The following is a 16,653-nucleotide window of genomic DNA, read 5'->3' as shown; positions in this document are numbered from 1 at the left end:
CACTGGGGCCTGCCACTTCCTCTGTGGACTCCTCTGCTCCTGGGGGCTCACTCCTAGGCCCCCTTCCCTTCCCACCTGTTCTCAGTGAGGGTGGCTTCCAGGTCCACGGGCTGCGGCTGCCCACCCTGATCTCTGCATCCCAGATCGCTCCCTGGGGCGCCTCCACTCAGCACCCCGGAAGAAAAGCCAGCTGCCTCTCTACCCTCTCCTGTGTTCCTTGTCTGTGTGTCGCCAGCACGTCACCCAAACCAGAAAGAGGAGCCATCTGGGACTCCTCCGGGGCCCAGCTCTTTGGTCACTACCTCCTGATCTCTCTGGCACCCCTTCACTCCTCTCCCCCTGCCACCGCTCTCAGAGTCCGCAGTCAGAGCTGCCATCACCCTCCCCAGTTCCTGCAGAGCCTGCTCACTGAAAGGCTCCCCAGTTCTTCTCTCTAATAGCCCGTGTTGCTGTTTGCTTCAAACCAGTATCTCTGTTCAGCTGCTGGCTCAGGCTCCTCATGCACACTTGGAAAAATGGGTCCATGCTGACCCTCCATCTTCAGCCCCTCAAAGTTTATGTGCTCCTTAGGTAGAGGTGGGGGTGTGACTGGCTGGCCCCTCCACTTGCTCGGCCTCCCTAAATTCCCCCACTCTCAGGTTCCTCTGGCCAAGACCAGGTTGACCCAGGGCACCCCAAGCTCACGTTCAAAGACTCAGGCCAGACCCAGCTGCTTGGCCCCATAAATGAGGATTAGACGCCCCCCTTTGAGGCGAGCGGGTGGGCTGTGAGAAGAGTTGGTTTGGTAGAGATTTTATGGCAGGATCACATTTCGTCATCAGACCCCCCTCTGAAGCCGGCCAAGGGCAGGTCAGGGGCAGGGGAGTGGGAACCTGAGCCGCTCCATCAGCTCGGAGCACAGAGCTGCTGGCACAGGAGGGAGCCAGGGCTGGGAATCAGGGGTCTGAGTTCCTGGCTCCCTTCTGCTGCCCCCCACTGTGTGAACTTGGGCACATCCTTTCACACTCTGGACAGTAGTCTATGATGTGGGGCCCCTAAACCAGATGGGCTCTGAAGCCAATTCATTTCCAGACTCCCAGGCCCTCTCCGGATCTGAGCCATAACAAGAGCATCCCCCTTCCCTGAAGGATGCTGAGCTGTTATATGCATGCGAACTCACACGTTAGGGTTGCCAGATCAAATACAGAATGTCCAGTTAAACTTGAACTTCAGATAAACAATACATAATTTGCAGCTTAAGTATATGCCAAATATTGTGTTGATGTACTTATATTAAAAATCACTCCTTGTGCTGTGAAGTGTGTAAGCCTGACAATTCACAGACTTGTATCCCTGGGGCAAGTAATACATTATATGCTAATAAAAAATAAAAAATTAAAATAAAAAAATCACTCCTTGTTTATATGAAACTCAATTTAACTAGGTGTCCTATATTTTTATCTGCTAAATCTGGCACCCTACCCTGGATGCACTGGGATTTAAGGGCTATGGCGTCAGGGTCCAGGTAACCAAAACAACTAAGGTTTTGACAGATGAAGTGGTCTTGGAAAAATCATCAAGTTGGGCAAGATCAAGAACCAGTGGGGATTTTGCAGAAGGGTGTTCCCGACAAAGGGAATAGCATTGGCAGAGGCCTAGAGATGGGATGGTACTGGGCATATTCCAAAAAAGACTGCTAGGAGAGGGAGGTGTGGAGGTTGGCCGTTAAGTGGCTGAGATGTCAGATCACAGCATATCCAATCAATGCTGCCACTGCTGCTCTTAATGGAGGGTTCCAGAAGAGGTCTGAGTTGAAGCAGGACCACAACCAGACATTGGGGTGCAGGGAGCAAAATCAAACCACCCAGAGATTAGGATAAAGGAAACTGGTGTGGCCTGGGAAGTGGGACCTCCAGGATCCAGCCAGAAAATTTGGGCTCAGATCTCATTTATGTGCAGAACAAATGATAAATAGCAGTCAGTAAACAGTAACTGTTGGGTTTTTATTATTATTAGGTGCTTAGTAAAGGCTGTGGTTTGGTACCAACTGATCTCACCCCCTAGATTGTCCCCATTGGGCCAGAGCCATTCCTTACCAACTGGGAGCCCAGATATGATAGAGCAATTCCTTACCAGCTCACAGTTTACCCAGCTCTGCTATCATTTCCTCTCTCCTGTGCCCAATATCAGTGAGAAGTAAACCATCAATGGAAATATTACGAATGCAAGGACATTTCAGGGACCCAGTGAAAATTACCTCAGGGAAGGGGGCTGCTTTATAAGAGCCTCTAGAAGATCCACTTACACAAATCTCTCATGTGGTTCTCATAGCAATTCTAGGAGGTGCTTAAGTCCCATTTTAGAGATGTGAAAACTCATGTGCCAAGAGGGAAAGTCCCTTGCACAAGGTCCTCACTAATAGTAGGGAGAGGCCAGGTTTCAAATTCACTCTTCTCCTTAGGTAAGACTGAGTCTGTGGTTCAAAGCAGCAGAGACTGAGCCCAGTGCCCACATCAGCCTTTGCAGGCACGCTTACCCCTGCTAATCCCATCCAGCTCAATAGGTACCAAACCTCCCACTGCCAGGTCCACGAGGCCTTGGAAGTCATCCTGCTTCTAGGTCACATACATGCTTCTTTCTGCAATGCTTTGAAAAGACTGGAAAATTCAGAAACCTTGAATCCAGTCTCAAGTTCCCTAGTTCTTGGGTTTCAACAAGTTTCAACATTCTGAACTTGTACTTCCTCATCTGGAAAAAGAGGATAACACTGTCTTTCTTCTAGGAACATTGTGAAGGTCCAATGGGATAACGTATACAAAAGTGCTTTCTAAACTGGAACGTATGGTGCAGACTTCTTTCACTGCCCAAATCAGATAAACAATATCATCTTATAAACTTCAAAGCTTTTTCTACTTGAAATCTTCCAGATTCATGGGGTGGCCTCCGGTCTAACAGATGAGTCTAGCTCACAGCTGATTTGCAAGGCAAGAGTGATTGGTGACACTTCATTTACTCATTTGTCAAACATTTCCTAATCTCTTCTGTGTCAGGCCTTTTGGGTGGGGGGGTTGTTACTGGAGAATTGAGACATAGTCCTTGCCATCGGGCAGGTAGTCAGTTGGGAAGACTGAGGCAGACAATAATGATACAGTTATAATTAGTGATAAAGTATGAACAAGCATAAAAACATTATAAACAAGTGTGATAAACTTATCTGAAAATTGGAGAAGGCTGTCAGATAAGACATCCATGAAGGGAATATTTACAAAGGGTCTTAAATTATTTATTCCTTCATTCAACAAATATTTATGGATCTCTTCTAAAGGGCTGGGAGGCATCAGTGAACAAAATATATAGTCCCTGCCTTGAAGGGAGTTTAGTGGAGAAGACAGACAATAAAAAGATGAACAAATAAATTATAACAATAAAATATCACATCATGTATAATACATGCATGCATAATATAATATGCTAATACATTATAATATAATATCAGATGTTATGAAAAAAAAAAGGCAAGGTAAAGGGATAAAGACTGACAGGGATAAAGGGGCATTGTATATAAACTCATCAGGGAAAGACTCTAAGAAAATGACCAATGAGCACAGACCTAACTGGAGAGACAGAATTTAAGCATAGAATGATAATGAAAATACAACATAAAATTAGCAGGAGGGAGTTAAAGCAGTGCTTACAGGAAATTTTATACCTTTAAATGTTTATATTAAAAAGGAAGAATGATTTAAAATAAGTTTCCATCTAAAATTCTAGAAAAAGTGGCACTAAGTAACTAGAAGAAAAATTATTAGATAAGAGTGTAATACATTGAAATAGAAAATAAACAGTAAAGAAAAGTCAGTGAAATAAAATCTGGCCCTTTGAAAAGATTGATAAACTTGGTGAGCCCATGGCTACACTGATCAAGGAAAGAGATAAGACACAAACTGCCAATATTAGAAATAAAAGAGAAAACATCAGGGGCACCTGGGTGGCTCAGTTGGTTCAGCATCTGCCTTTTGCTCAGGTCATGATCTCAGGGTCCTGGGATCAAGCCCCACATCAGGCTCCCTGCTGAGAGCGGAGCCTGTTTCTCCCTCTCCCTCTGTTCCTCCCCCTACTCATTCTCTCTCTCTCTCTCTCTCTCTCTCTCTCACTTTCAAATAAATAAATAAAATCTTTTTAAAAAAATTAAAAAAGATACCACTACAGATCCTACAGACATTAAAATGATATAAGGGAATGTTATGAACAATTTTATGCTTCTTAATTCAACAAGTTGGATGAAATGAACATTCTTTAAAAGACACAAATTCCCAATATTGACTCAAGAAGAGAAAATCTGACTGGCCCTATATCTTTAAAGAAACTGAATTTGTAATATTTTTTATATCCCCACAAATAAAACTCCAGATATTTTTATGGTGAATTCTTCCAAACACTTAGTGAATCAACAATAGAAAACTCTTTCAAAAATATAGAAGAGAACACTTTCCAACTCATTACATGAAATTAGCCTCATACCGAAACCAGGCAATGACATTATAAGAAAAGAAAATTACAGACCAATATCTCTCTTTAAAATCCTTAACACACTGGGGGGCACCTGGGTGGCTCAGTTGGTTAGATGGCTGCCTTCGGCTCAGGTCCTAATCCCAGGGTCCTGGGATCCAGCCCCACATTGGGCTCCCTGCTCAGCAGGGTGCCTGCTTCTCCTTCTCTCTCTGCTTGTGCTCTCTCTCTCAGTCAAATAAATAAATAATCTTTTAAAAAATCAAATCAAGTCAAATCCTTAATACACTAAGTGTGGTGCATAAACAATGAATTTTGGAACACTGAAAAAAATAACATAACATAACATAAAATAATAAAATAAAAATCCTTAACAAATTATTGTCAGATCAAAATGTGTGTGTGTGTGTAATAGATTGTGACCAAGTCCACTTTATCTCAAGAACACACTTTAGGGCACTGGGTGGCTCAGTCGTTAAGCAGCTGCCTTTGACTCCGGTCATGATCCCAGGGTCCAAGGATAGAGGCCCACATCAGGCTCCCTGCTCAGTGAGAAGCCTGCTTCTCCCTCTCCCACTCCCCCTGCTTGTGTTCCCTTTCTCTCTCTCTGTCTCTCTCTGTCAAATAAATAAATAAAATCTTAAAAAAAAATAAAAACCACTTTATCTCAGGATACCTGGGTGGCTCAGGTGGTTAAGCATCCAACTCTTAATTTCTGCTTAGGTCATGATCCCAGGGTCATGAGATGGAGCTCCAAGTTGGGCTCTACACTGAGCTGGAGTCTGCTTAAGATTCTCTCTCTTTACCTCTCCCTTTGCTCTTTCCCTACTCTCTCTCTCTCTCAGAAAAGTAAAACAAGAATACACTTTATTTAAAGAATATACAATTCTTCATAATAACACAATAAAGGAGAAAATCAACTGACCATCTCAGTAGATACTGAAAAATCACTTGATGAAACTCGATACACATTCATAATAATAAAAAAAAAACCTCTCAGCAATCTAGGAACAAAACTTTCTCAATCTGATAAAAGATATTTTTGGAAAACCTACAACTAACATCATACTTAATAAGGAAATATTAAGCCCTTTCTCCCTAAGATAAGGAAAAATTCAAGGACGCCACTCTTACCATTTTTATTCAACATTGTAAAGGTTGTCCTAGTCAGTGCAGTAAGACAAGAAAAAGAAATAAAAGACATAAATATTGCAAAGACAGAAGTACAAGTGTCTTCATTCACAAATGACATAATTCTGAACACAGAAAATACTAAGGAATCTATCAAAAAATTATTAGAACTTATTAGTGACTTTATGACTTTAGGAAGAATACAAGATACAAGGTCAACGTAAATCAAATATATCTGTATGTATATGTATGTACATAATACAATGCAAAAATTTAAATGAATATTTTTAATATTTAAAACAGCATCAAAAATATAAAAACTTAGGGATAAATTAGCAAAATATGTGCAAGAGCTTCATACTGAAAAAAAATATTGCTGCAAGAAGTATAAGTCCTAAAGAAATAGAAAGGTATACCACTTTCATGAATTGGTAAGCTTAATATTGTTAAGATGTCAATTCTCCCCCAAATTAATTGATATATTCAGTAAAATCTCGATCAAAACCCCAACAGCTCTTTCTGAAGAATTTATATGGAAAAGCAAATGACCCAGAGTAAACAAAAACGATCTTGTAAGAGAAGAACAGAGATAGAGGACTTAAGGTTACTTGATTTCAAGAGTAATTAGAAAGCTACAGGAATCAAGAAAAGTTGAAAGTAACATGAAGATAGACAAGGATGGAACAGCATAGAATCAAGAATAGATCCCTCTATATAATACTAACTGATTTTTTATCACTAAATTCAATAAGAAAAGGAAAGCCTCATCAAAAAAATAGTGAGAGGGGGCACCTGGGTGGCTCAATGGGTTAAAGCCTCTGCCTTTGGCTCGGGTCATAATCCCAGGGTTCTGGGATCAAGCCCGGGAGTCAGGCTCTCTGCTCAGTGGGGAGCCTGCTTCCCTTCCTGTCTCTCTCTGCCTGCTGCTCTGTCTACTTATGATCTCTGTCTATCAAATTAAAAAAAAAAATAGTGCTAGAATAACTGGGAAAAACTGAACCTCAACCACTGTCTCACCCCATGCCAAAAATAATTAATTCAAAATTGTTGACAGAATAAATTTAAAAGCTAAAACTATAAAACTTGTAGAAGAAAACAGAGAAGAATATTTTTGTGACTTTGGACTAGACAAAAATTTCTTAGGATACAAAAACCACTAACAAGGTGAGTTGGCAAATTGGACTTCATCAAATTTTAAAACCTGTGTTTATCAAAGGACATTAAGAAAAATCAATATAGCTTGCCTGTTACTTATATTCAGAATATATAAGGAATTCTTAATAAAGTGACATGCAAGCCATTAAAAACCAGGCAAACACTTGAACAAGTCTCTACACAAAGGAAGATACACCAATAAGTGTATTTAAAAGCCCTCAATATCGGGGCACCTGGGTGGTTCAGTGGGTTAAGCCTCTGCCTTCTGCTCAGGTCATGATCTCAGGGTCCTGGGACTGAGCCCTGAGTCGGGGTCTCTGCTCAGCGGGGAGACTGCTTCCCCCTACTGCCTGCTGCTCTGCCTACTTGTGATCTCTCTCTGTCAAATAAATAAATAAAATATTTTAAAAATAAATAAATAAAAGTCCTCAATATCACTAATAATAAACTCAAATTAAAATTCAAATTATAAAATGAGAGGCACCTATGAGGCTCAGTTTTTAAGCATCTGCCTTCAGCTCAGGTCATGATCCCAGGGTCCTGGGATGGAGCCCAGCATCAGTCTCCCTGCTCACCAGGAGCACTGCTTCTCCCTCTCCCACTCCCCCTGGTTGTATTTCCTCTCTTGCTACCTCTCTCTCTCTTTCTGTATCAAATAAATAAATTAAATATTTTTTTATTTCTTTTCAGCGTAACAGAATTCATTGTTTATGCACCACACCCAATGCTCCATGAATACATGCCCTCCGTAATACCCACCACCTGGTTCCCCCAACCTCCCACCCACCCACCCCTTCAAAACCCTCAGATTGTTTTTCAGAGTCCATAGTGTCTCATGGTTCACCTCCTCTTCCAATTTCCCTCAACTCCCTTCTCCTCTCCATCTCCCCATGTCCTCCTAACGTTATTTGTTATGCTTCACAAATAAGTGAAACCGTACGATAATTGACTCTCTCTGCTTGACTTATTTCACTCAGCATAATCTCTTCCAGTCCGTCCATTTTGATACAAAACTTGGGTATTCATCCTTTCTGATAGAGGCATAATACTCCATAGTGTATATGGACCACATCTTCCTTATCCATTCGTCCGTTGAAGGGCATCTTGGTTCTTTTTACAGTTTGGCAACTGTGGCCATTGCTGCTATAAACATTGGGGTACAGGTAGCCCTTCTTTTCACTACATCTGTATCTTTGGGGTCAATACCCAGTAGTGCAATTGCAGAGTCATAGGGAAGGTCTATTTTTAATTTCTTGAGGAATCTCCACACTGTTCTCCAAAGTGGCTGCACCAACTTGCATTCCCACCAACAGCATAAGAGTGTTCCCCTTTCTCCACATCCTCTCCAACACACGTTGTTTCCTGTCTTGCTAATTTTGGCCATTCTAACTGGTGTAAGGTGGTATCTCAATGTGGTTTTAATTTGAATCTCCCTGATGGCTAGTGATGATGAACATTTTTTCATGTGTCTGATAGCTATTTGTATGTCTTCATTGGAGAAGCGTCTGTTCATGTCTTCTGCCCATTTTTTGACATGATTATCTGTTTTGTGTGCTGAATTTGAGAAGTTCTTTATAGATCCTGGATATCAACCTTTTGTCTGTACTATCATTTGCAAATAACTTTTCCCATTCCATGGGTTGTCTCTTTGTTTTGTTGACTGTTTCCTTTGCTGTGCAGAAGCTTTTGATCTTGATGAAGTCCCAAAAGTTCATTTTCACTTTTGTTTCTTTTGCCTTTGGAGACATATCTTGAAAGAAGTTGCTGTGGCTGATATCAAAGAGGTTACTGCCTATGTTCTCCTCTAGGATCCTGATGGATTCCTGTCTCACGTTGAGATCCGTTCCTGACTAAAACGCTTCAAAGTATAGAGATAGAGGGAACATTCCTGAACTTCATAAAATCTATGTATGAAAAACCCACAGCAAATATCATCCTCAATGGGAAAAAGCTTGCAGCCTTCCTGTTGAGATCAGGAACATGACAAGGATGCCCGCTCTCACCACTCTTGTTCAACATAGTATTAGAAGTCCTAGCAACAGTAATCAGACATCAAAGAGAAATAAAATGTATCTAAATTGGCAATGAAGTAGTCAAACTCTCTCTCTTCGCAGATGACATGATACTTTATATGGAAAACCCAAAAGACTCCACCCCCAAACTACTAGAACTCATACAGCAATTCAGTAACGTGGCAGGATACAAAGTCAATGTACAGAAATCAGTGGCTTTCTTATACACTAACAATGAAAATACAGAAAGGGAAATTAGGGAATCGATTCCATTTACTATAGCACCAAGAACCATAAGATACCTGGGAATAAACCTAATCAAAGAGGTAAAGGATCTGTACTCAAGGAACTACAGAACAGTCATGAAAGAAATTAAAGAAGACACTAAAAGATGGAAGACCATTCCATGCTCTTGGATTGGAAAAATAAACATTGTTAAAATGTCTATACTATCTAGAGCAATCTATACTTTTTTTTTTTTTTGCAATCTATACTTTTAATGCCATTCCGATCAAAATTCCACTGGTATTTTTCAAAAAGCTGGAGCAAATAATCCTAAAATTTGTATGGCATCAGAAGAGACCCCGAATTGCTAAGGAAATGTTGAAAAAGAAAAACAAAACTGGGGGGCATCACGTTACCTGATTTCAAGCTTTACTACAAAGCTGTGATCACCAAGAGAGCATGGTACTGGCATAAAAACAGACACATAGACCAGTAGAACAGAGTAGAGAGCCCAGATATGGACCCTCAACTGTATGGTCAAAAAATCTTTGACAAAGCAGGAAAAAATATACAGTGGAAAAAAGTCTCTTCAATAAAAGGTGTAGAAGAATGAAACTCAACCATTCTCTTACACCATCCACAAAGATAAACTCGAAATAAATTATTTTTTAAAATTAAAATTAAAAAATAAAATAAAATTACAAAATGATATAACTATACACTCAGTAGAATGGCAAAATGAAAAAAAAAATCTGACAGCAGCAAATATTGCCAGAGATGTGGAGCAACCAAATGCTCACACTTTGCTGATAAGAGTGTAAAATTGTACAATCACAGTGGAAACTTACGGCTATTCACATAAAGTTAAAAATGTGTCTGCTCTATGACACGGCAATTCCACTCTTAGGCATCTACCCAAGAAAAATGAACACATATGCCAATCTCTCTTATCCAAGAGATGTTTAAGGAAACTTTATTCATAATGCCCTCAAACTATGACTAATCCAAATAAATGAATACACAAAAAGGAGTATATCCATACAATGGGGTACAATTCAGCAATCCCAAAGAACAAACCATTAATCCACGAACAACATGGATGAAGCTCAGAAACATCAAGCAAAGCAAAAGAAAGCATACACAAAGGAACACACGTACGGTTAGCTGCATTTATATGAAGGTCAAGAACAAGCAAAACTCATCTATAGTGTTAGAAGTCAGAACACTGGTTACCACTAGAGAGTGGAATTGATTGGGAAGAGTCTTAAGGGAATTTTCTGAGTGATGGAAATGGTCTGTCTTGATTTGGGTGATGGTTACAGGGAGCATATGCATTTGTCAAAACTCATTCACTCACACTTAAGGTCTGTACATTTCATTGTATGTAAAGTAAGCCTTAATTTTGAAAAGTTTTTTTTCTGTTTGTTTGTTTTTTTAAGTTTTTATTTAAGTTCCAGTGAGTTACCATACGGTATAATATTAATTTCTGGTGTGCAATCTAGTGATTCAACACTTACATACAACACCTGGTGCTCATCACAGGAGGTGCCCTCCTTCATCCCCATCATGTATTTTACCCATCTAGCCACTCCCTCCCTCTGATAACCATCAATTTGTTCTCTATAGTTAAGAGTCTATTTCTTGGTTGGCCTGCTTCTCTCTTTTTTTCCCCTTTGCTCATTTTTTTAATTCCGCATATGAATGAAATCATATGGTAATTGTCTTTCTCTGACTGACTTATTTCACTTAGCACAGTATTCTCTAGCTCCTTCCATGTTGTTGCAAATGGCAAGATTTCATACTTTTTTATTCTATTCTATGTAATATTCTATTGCATATATATACCCTACCTCTTTATCCATTCATCAGTTGATGGACACTTGGGTTGTTGTCATAATCTGGCTATTGTAGATAACGTTGCTATAAACATTGGGGTGTGATCCAGCAATTGCACTATTAGGTATTTACCCAAAGGATGCAAAAAATACTGATTCAAAGAAGTACATGCACCCCAATGTTTATAGCAGCATAGTCAACAGTAGCCAAACTATAGAAAGAGCCCAGATGTCCATCAACTGATGAATGGTTAAAGATGCAGTGTGTGTGTGTGTGTGTGTTTTATATATTTTATATCTTATATAATATATATAATGGACTATTACTCAGCCATCAAAAAGAACGAAATCTTGCCAATTGCAGCCATGTGGATGGAGTTAGAGTGTAGTATGCCAAGCGAAATAATTCAGAGAAAAACAAATACCATATGATTTCACTCATATGTGGAACTTTGGAAACAAAACAGATGAACATTTGGGAAGGGAAAAAAAGAGAGTGGAGAGGGAGGGAGAAAACTGTAAGAGACTCTTAACAATAGTGAACAAACAGACAGTTGATGGAGGGAGGTAAGTGGGGAATGGACTAAATGGGTGATGGGCATTAAGGAGGGCACTTATTATAATGATTACTGGGTATTGTATGTAAGTAATGAATCACTAAATTCTACTCCTGAAACCAATATTATATTATCTCAACTAACTTGAATTTAAAGAAAAATTTGGAAGAAAAAATAAATAAAATAAAGTAAAATAAACATCAGGGGACATGTATCTCTTTGAATTAGTATTTTTGTATTCTTTGGGTAAATACCTAGTCGTGCAATCATAAGGTAGCTCTATTTTTAACTTTTTGAGGAACCTCCATACTGTTTTCCAGAGTGACTGTACCAGCTTGCATTCCCACTAACAGGGCAAGAGGCTGCCCCTTTCTCCACATCCTCACTAACACTTGTTGTTTCTTGTGTTCTTGATTTTAGCCATTCTGACAGGTGTGAGGTGGTGTCTCACTGTAGCTTTGTGATGTACCTCCCTGATTATGAGTGATGGAACATCTTATCCTGTGTCTGTTGGCCACCTGTGTGTCTTCTTTGCAGAAATGTCTGCTCATGTCTTCTGCCCATAATTTTAAAAAGTTGTTTAACATGTGATGAGATCCATGAAAGGGGGGCAAAGGGAGCACCAAAAGGGCCCCAAGAAAAGTGTGGCCAGAGGAGGCTGCCAGGAGGAAGTTCATTTGCCCTGGATCTTGAAGAGGGGGCAGAGTGTGAACGGGAGTGCTGCGAGAACCAGAAGAAATGTCAGATGTAAAGGAACTTGGGAAACTACTAAATGTAAGAGGTTGCTTAGTTCAATAACAAATGTCTCCTCAAACCAAAATCAGGAAGACCAGAACAATGTGGTGGGATGGGAGAGAGTCCACATGGATATCTGTACCGCTGGAGAGAGCGGTCAGGGCTAGCCCCTGGAGACTGGGGTCTGTGTGCTCCAGGGGGCAGGCCGCAATGTGCCAGAGGTAGGCTCAGCCCTTAGTTCACTGTTGGGCACATAGAAAGTACTAGATAAATGTTTTTCCAATGAATGACATGTAAACAAAGGCTCCGCTAACAGACCTGAACCTGAACAATGACTTGGAGCCCCAGAGAGGACCCGGGGCTGGCTCCAGTTCACACTGCAGAGGAGCCAAGCACAGTCCTGGAGAGCTGAACTTGGACACATTCTATCACGCAGCTCGAGCTGCCCTGGGGGCGCCATATAACTTTACTGTAAGCTCGTGCAATAACACAGGCAAATGGAATAACAATGTAAAGTTGGCTTTAATTAAAATGAAGGGTGTTTGCCTCTCCCTCCTTTTTGTCCTAAGCCAGGGCAGCCCGCTGAGCTGTGCAGAGCAATCAGAAGAATGTTTCCAAAGCAGGAGGCAGCCCCCGCCCCGCCCCCCCTTGAGCTTCACCAACATTGGAGCAGCCCTCCCTCCTCCCCAGCCTCCACCACACTCCCTTCTTACACAATCCACATGGCAGAAAGGCACGAAGAAGGAAATCCGGAGTGGTGATTTCTTTCTGAGGACATCAGGAAAGGAGAGCAAAGTGTTGTCAAGCTGTGTGGGGAGGGGAAAGGGCCCCAGTTCCAGAGACCTTGTCCACTTTGCCATTCTATTATTGCCTCCTGAGCTACTGTGTGCCAAGCTTTGTGCCTGGCGCTGAGGTTCCTCTCAGAGGACTCACGGTCTCATCCATGCCAAAGAGGTATCCACTCAGGGAAACATGAAAAAGGCATGAATCCAGGGGTTCATCTACATGTCCCGACATTTGGAAGATAAAGTTAATGTGAAGAATTTGCTAACTGGGGAGAAGGACCACATGCAAAAGGACTGAGAAAGATGGCACTGTGCTGGGCACGTTATAGACTTACTATCCTAGGCCCTAGCCTGAGGTGTGCCCAGAAATGTTTAACCATAGGAAGTTGCTGCTTCTAGCAAGAGTGGAGCCTTGATTGGTAGGCTTTGCCAATTGCCGTGGTATAAATTCTCCCGCTGTGTCAGATTTCAAGATACCAACGAGATGTTCACCAGCTCATGAAATTCCTGAAAAGGTAACGGTCAGGTCCTACCCATCAGCAGTCATCTGGGGCTGGCTGAGGGAAATTCTGGACACTAACACCTCAGCCCAGGACTTTCATTCAATAAACATTTACAGAATATCTTTTCTGTGCTTGGCATTTTGCCATGAGGTCTCAAATTCATTAATAATAGTATCTTAATAATTATAGCTAACATCTACTTAGAGTTTACCATAGGCCAAGTTCTCCTCTAATGGTTTTTCACCAATCGGTGCATTGAATTCCTATGACAACTCTATGAAATAAACTCTGCGGTTGTTCCCATTTTGCAGAGGAGAAAAATGAGGCTCATGGAAAATAACTTACTTGCCTCAGAGCACGCAGCCAGTAAGAAGCAGTGGTACAGCACTGTCCCGGTTGAATGCCCTCCCTACATTTGCATTGTTTCCTGCATCGTGAGTCCAACATTCTCCAGGCAGAAGCCAGAAATGCCTCATCTTCAGACCCCTTTGTGGCTCGGGCTCAGACCAGTGACCCAGGGGGCATGGATAAGATACACCTATGTGACCCCTGGGTTCAGAACGAGGCCACCAGGTCGGAGGGCTGATCCTGTGACCAGGGCAGTGCCAGAGGCATCCGGATCTTCAGGGACAGCAGGGACAGAGCCTCTGGCATCCATGTCTGAATGCCAGAGAGACTGAGTGAGGGGACAGTGGTGTTTTCACTGAAAATTCCCCCACAGTTTCATCAGGCCTCACTCCTGGGACCCTCCAGAAATTCTGCAAGCTGGCCAACATCCTGTAATACATTTCCTCTCTGCTTAAACCAGCTATAATAGACAATGGCTGGTGGGATCCAGGATTCAAAGTCGGCTCCAGAACTCAGGCTTTGACCCCCCAATGCCAAACAACTTCATTTTCTCCTCTCTGCAACTCTGTAAATGACACTCTACTCCCATTTCACAGGCGAAGAAATGAAGTCTAAAAGAGATCATGCCAAACAAATTTAAAAATAAAAAATAAGAGAGATCAGGCCAGCTGCCCGGGAGCACACAATAAATTGAGCCACATGAAACTATTGCTATTCAATAGCTTTGGGCCTAGAAATAGCCATTTCACACAGTTCAACTTAACAGAAATAGGATTTTAGTCTAGAACTTTCTGACTCCAAAACTCTTGCAGTCTCTACTATCTCTACTTCCCCACCATCAAACCTGCTTGCGGAGTCTACTGGATGAGAAGCCGCACTCGGGGGGTCCAAGTGGAGGAGGTGAGGAATGGAGGGGCTCGCCTCCCCAGGGCCAGAAGACATGCAGACAGTCGGCCACGCCCTCAGTCTGAGTCGGGGCACGAGCACGTGCCCTTGGGTGTGCCCGGCCCTGAGCCTCTCTCACTTCCGGGGAGGGCACTGAAGGAGAGGGCTCGGTCCTTGCCTACATGAGCTTAGGTCAAGAGTTTCAGCATGGGCAGTCCTGAAGGGAAATGACACAGTGAGAAGAACGACGCACCGCCTGGCCTTGTGCAGAAGGAAGGCCTGCTGAGGGCACTCCTCTAGGGGCCGGAGGGCGGCCTTAAGGGAGCCATAGGCCATGGGTGAGAGAAGGGCCTGGGCATCAGGCCGTAGGACCAGCAAGAGCAGAGGCAGAGGCAGGGCCGAGAGTGGCTGCGTGAAGAGAAAAAGGAAAGGGGCTGAGGTGAAGCAGAGGGTGTGTGATGGGGGCAATAAGAGACCAAGGGGAAAGAAGATGCCATCCACTCGTTCTCCAGCATTTCCTGGGCCCTCGGTCTGTGCCAGGTGCTGTGCTAGGGATGCGGCCGGAAACACACAGACCCAGGCCCTGCCCTCCCGGGCCTCAGCACTCCGCAGGGAAGCCATGTACTCCCCAAGTAAGGACCCCATCACTAGCTAATTGCAGTCGCCCTAGAGGTTGTAGATACCAAGTTCAGGGAGCCATGGCAGCATCCACTAGAGGGATGAGACCTGAAAGAAGAAGACAAGGAAGGCCTCCTGAGGACATGAGAAACCTGGAGGATGATAGCAAACAGGGAAGGGGGAGCGTCTGACACAGAGGAAGCAGCACACGGCAGGGCCCTGAGTGGGAAAGAGTTTGTCATTTAAGGAACCAAAAGCCAGCCGGTGGGGCTTGAGGACAAGTTAGGAGGGGCCACCGGGAGCCACACGGCACATGGCCTGGTGGGTCACAGTAAAGAGTGTGCATTTTATCCAAAGAACCATGGAAAGTAGTGGAATCAGCTCTGTCTGTTCCTAAGGCTCTGGGGAGAAGGGACTGGGGAGAAGGAGTGCCTGCCCAGAGAGGAAACTGGTGGAGGAATTCGATGGAGTAGGGATGCGGCCTGGCCAGGGCAATGGCAGGGGAGGGATGTGGAGCCTCCCGTGATTATCCCGAGGAGGAACTGACTTCGCCCAGCAGTGTAGCACGGATCACCGGGCCCCTTCATCAGCTCTCCCGTCCAGACCATGAGGCCGGAACAGGACCTGACCCTCAGGGCTGCCGGAAGTCGTGCCGGGAGCTGATGCCCTAGGAAGCCTGTGAAACGGTGACTTAGCTCCGGGCCTGGTGTGGTGGGAGCTGGGAATCCTATCTTGACTGCAGTCCGTTGCAGAGCTCTCTCTTAGGACATCATCTAGAGATACCAGGTAGGCAGCAGGACATCAGGAGAACAATCTCCTGCACTGGCCCTTTCCACGGCTGCGCACCAGGCATGGGCACTGAGGCTACTCCCAGCTCCCGGGAAGAATACTGGCAAAGCGAGTGGCTTTGGCAGTGCCCCTGGAGACGCCAAGCAATTCCTCCCAACTTTGACCCCGGCAGTCTCAGCTGGTGGCCTTTCCTCGATTCTCAGGGGAGCCAGGCCTGAGTCAGCTCCTCCAGGCCCTGAACCTGTCTGAGCCTTCAGACCCCTGGCTTAGGCTGCTAAGCCCCAGCTCGTGCTGACAAATCCCTTCTAATGGGGAGATCAACCTTTCAATACGACTGCTGCTGCTCAAGAGACACAGCTCAGACAGCAGGACAGTGGGCGTCCCAGCACCAGCAGCCTCTCACAGCCTCTGCGCTTGTCACCACCCACTCCAGCAGCTGCCGGGGCTTCAGTGCCCCAGCTTATCTGAGCCATAGGCTGGGAGCCCAGTGGGGAGAGAGCGGATGAGCAAAAAATCTGGTCCCTGCAGGACTGAGAAGAATAGGCTCATGTCAAAAGGAGCTCTAGAGTCCTGGAGCAAGGGGACGC

Source organism: Mustela putorius, unplaced genomic scaffold (genome assembly GCF_011764305.1).
Source record: "Mustela putorius furo isolate JIRA1106 unplaced genomic scaffold, ASM1176430v1.1 tig00003853_pilon_pilon_pilon, whole genome shotgun sequence".
NCBI lineage: Eukaryota > Metazoa > Chordata > Mammalia > Carnivora > Mustelidae > Mustela > Mustela putorius.
Note: the sequence above shows the minus strand (reverse complement) of the source record.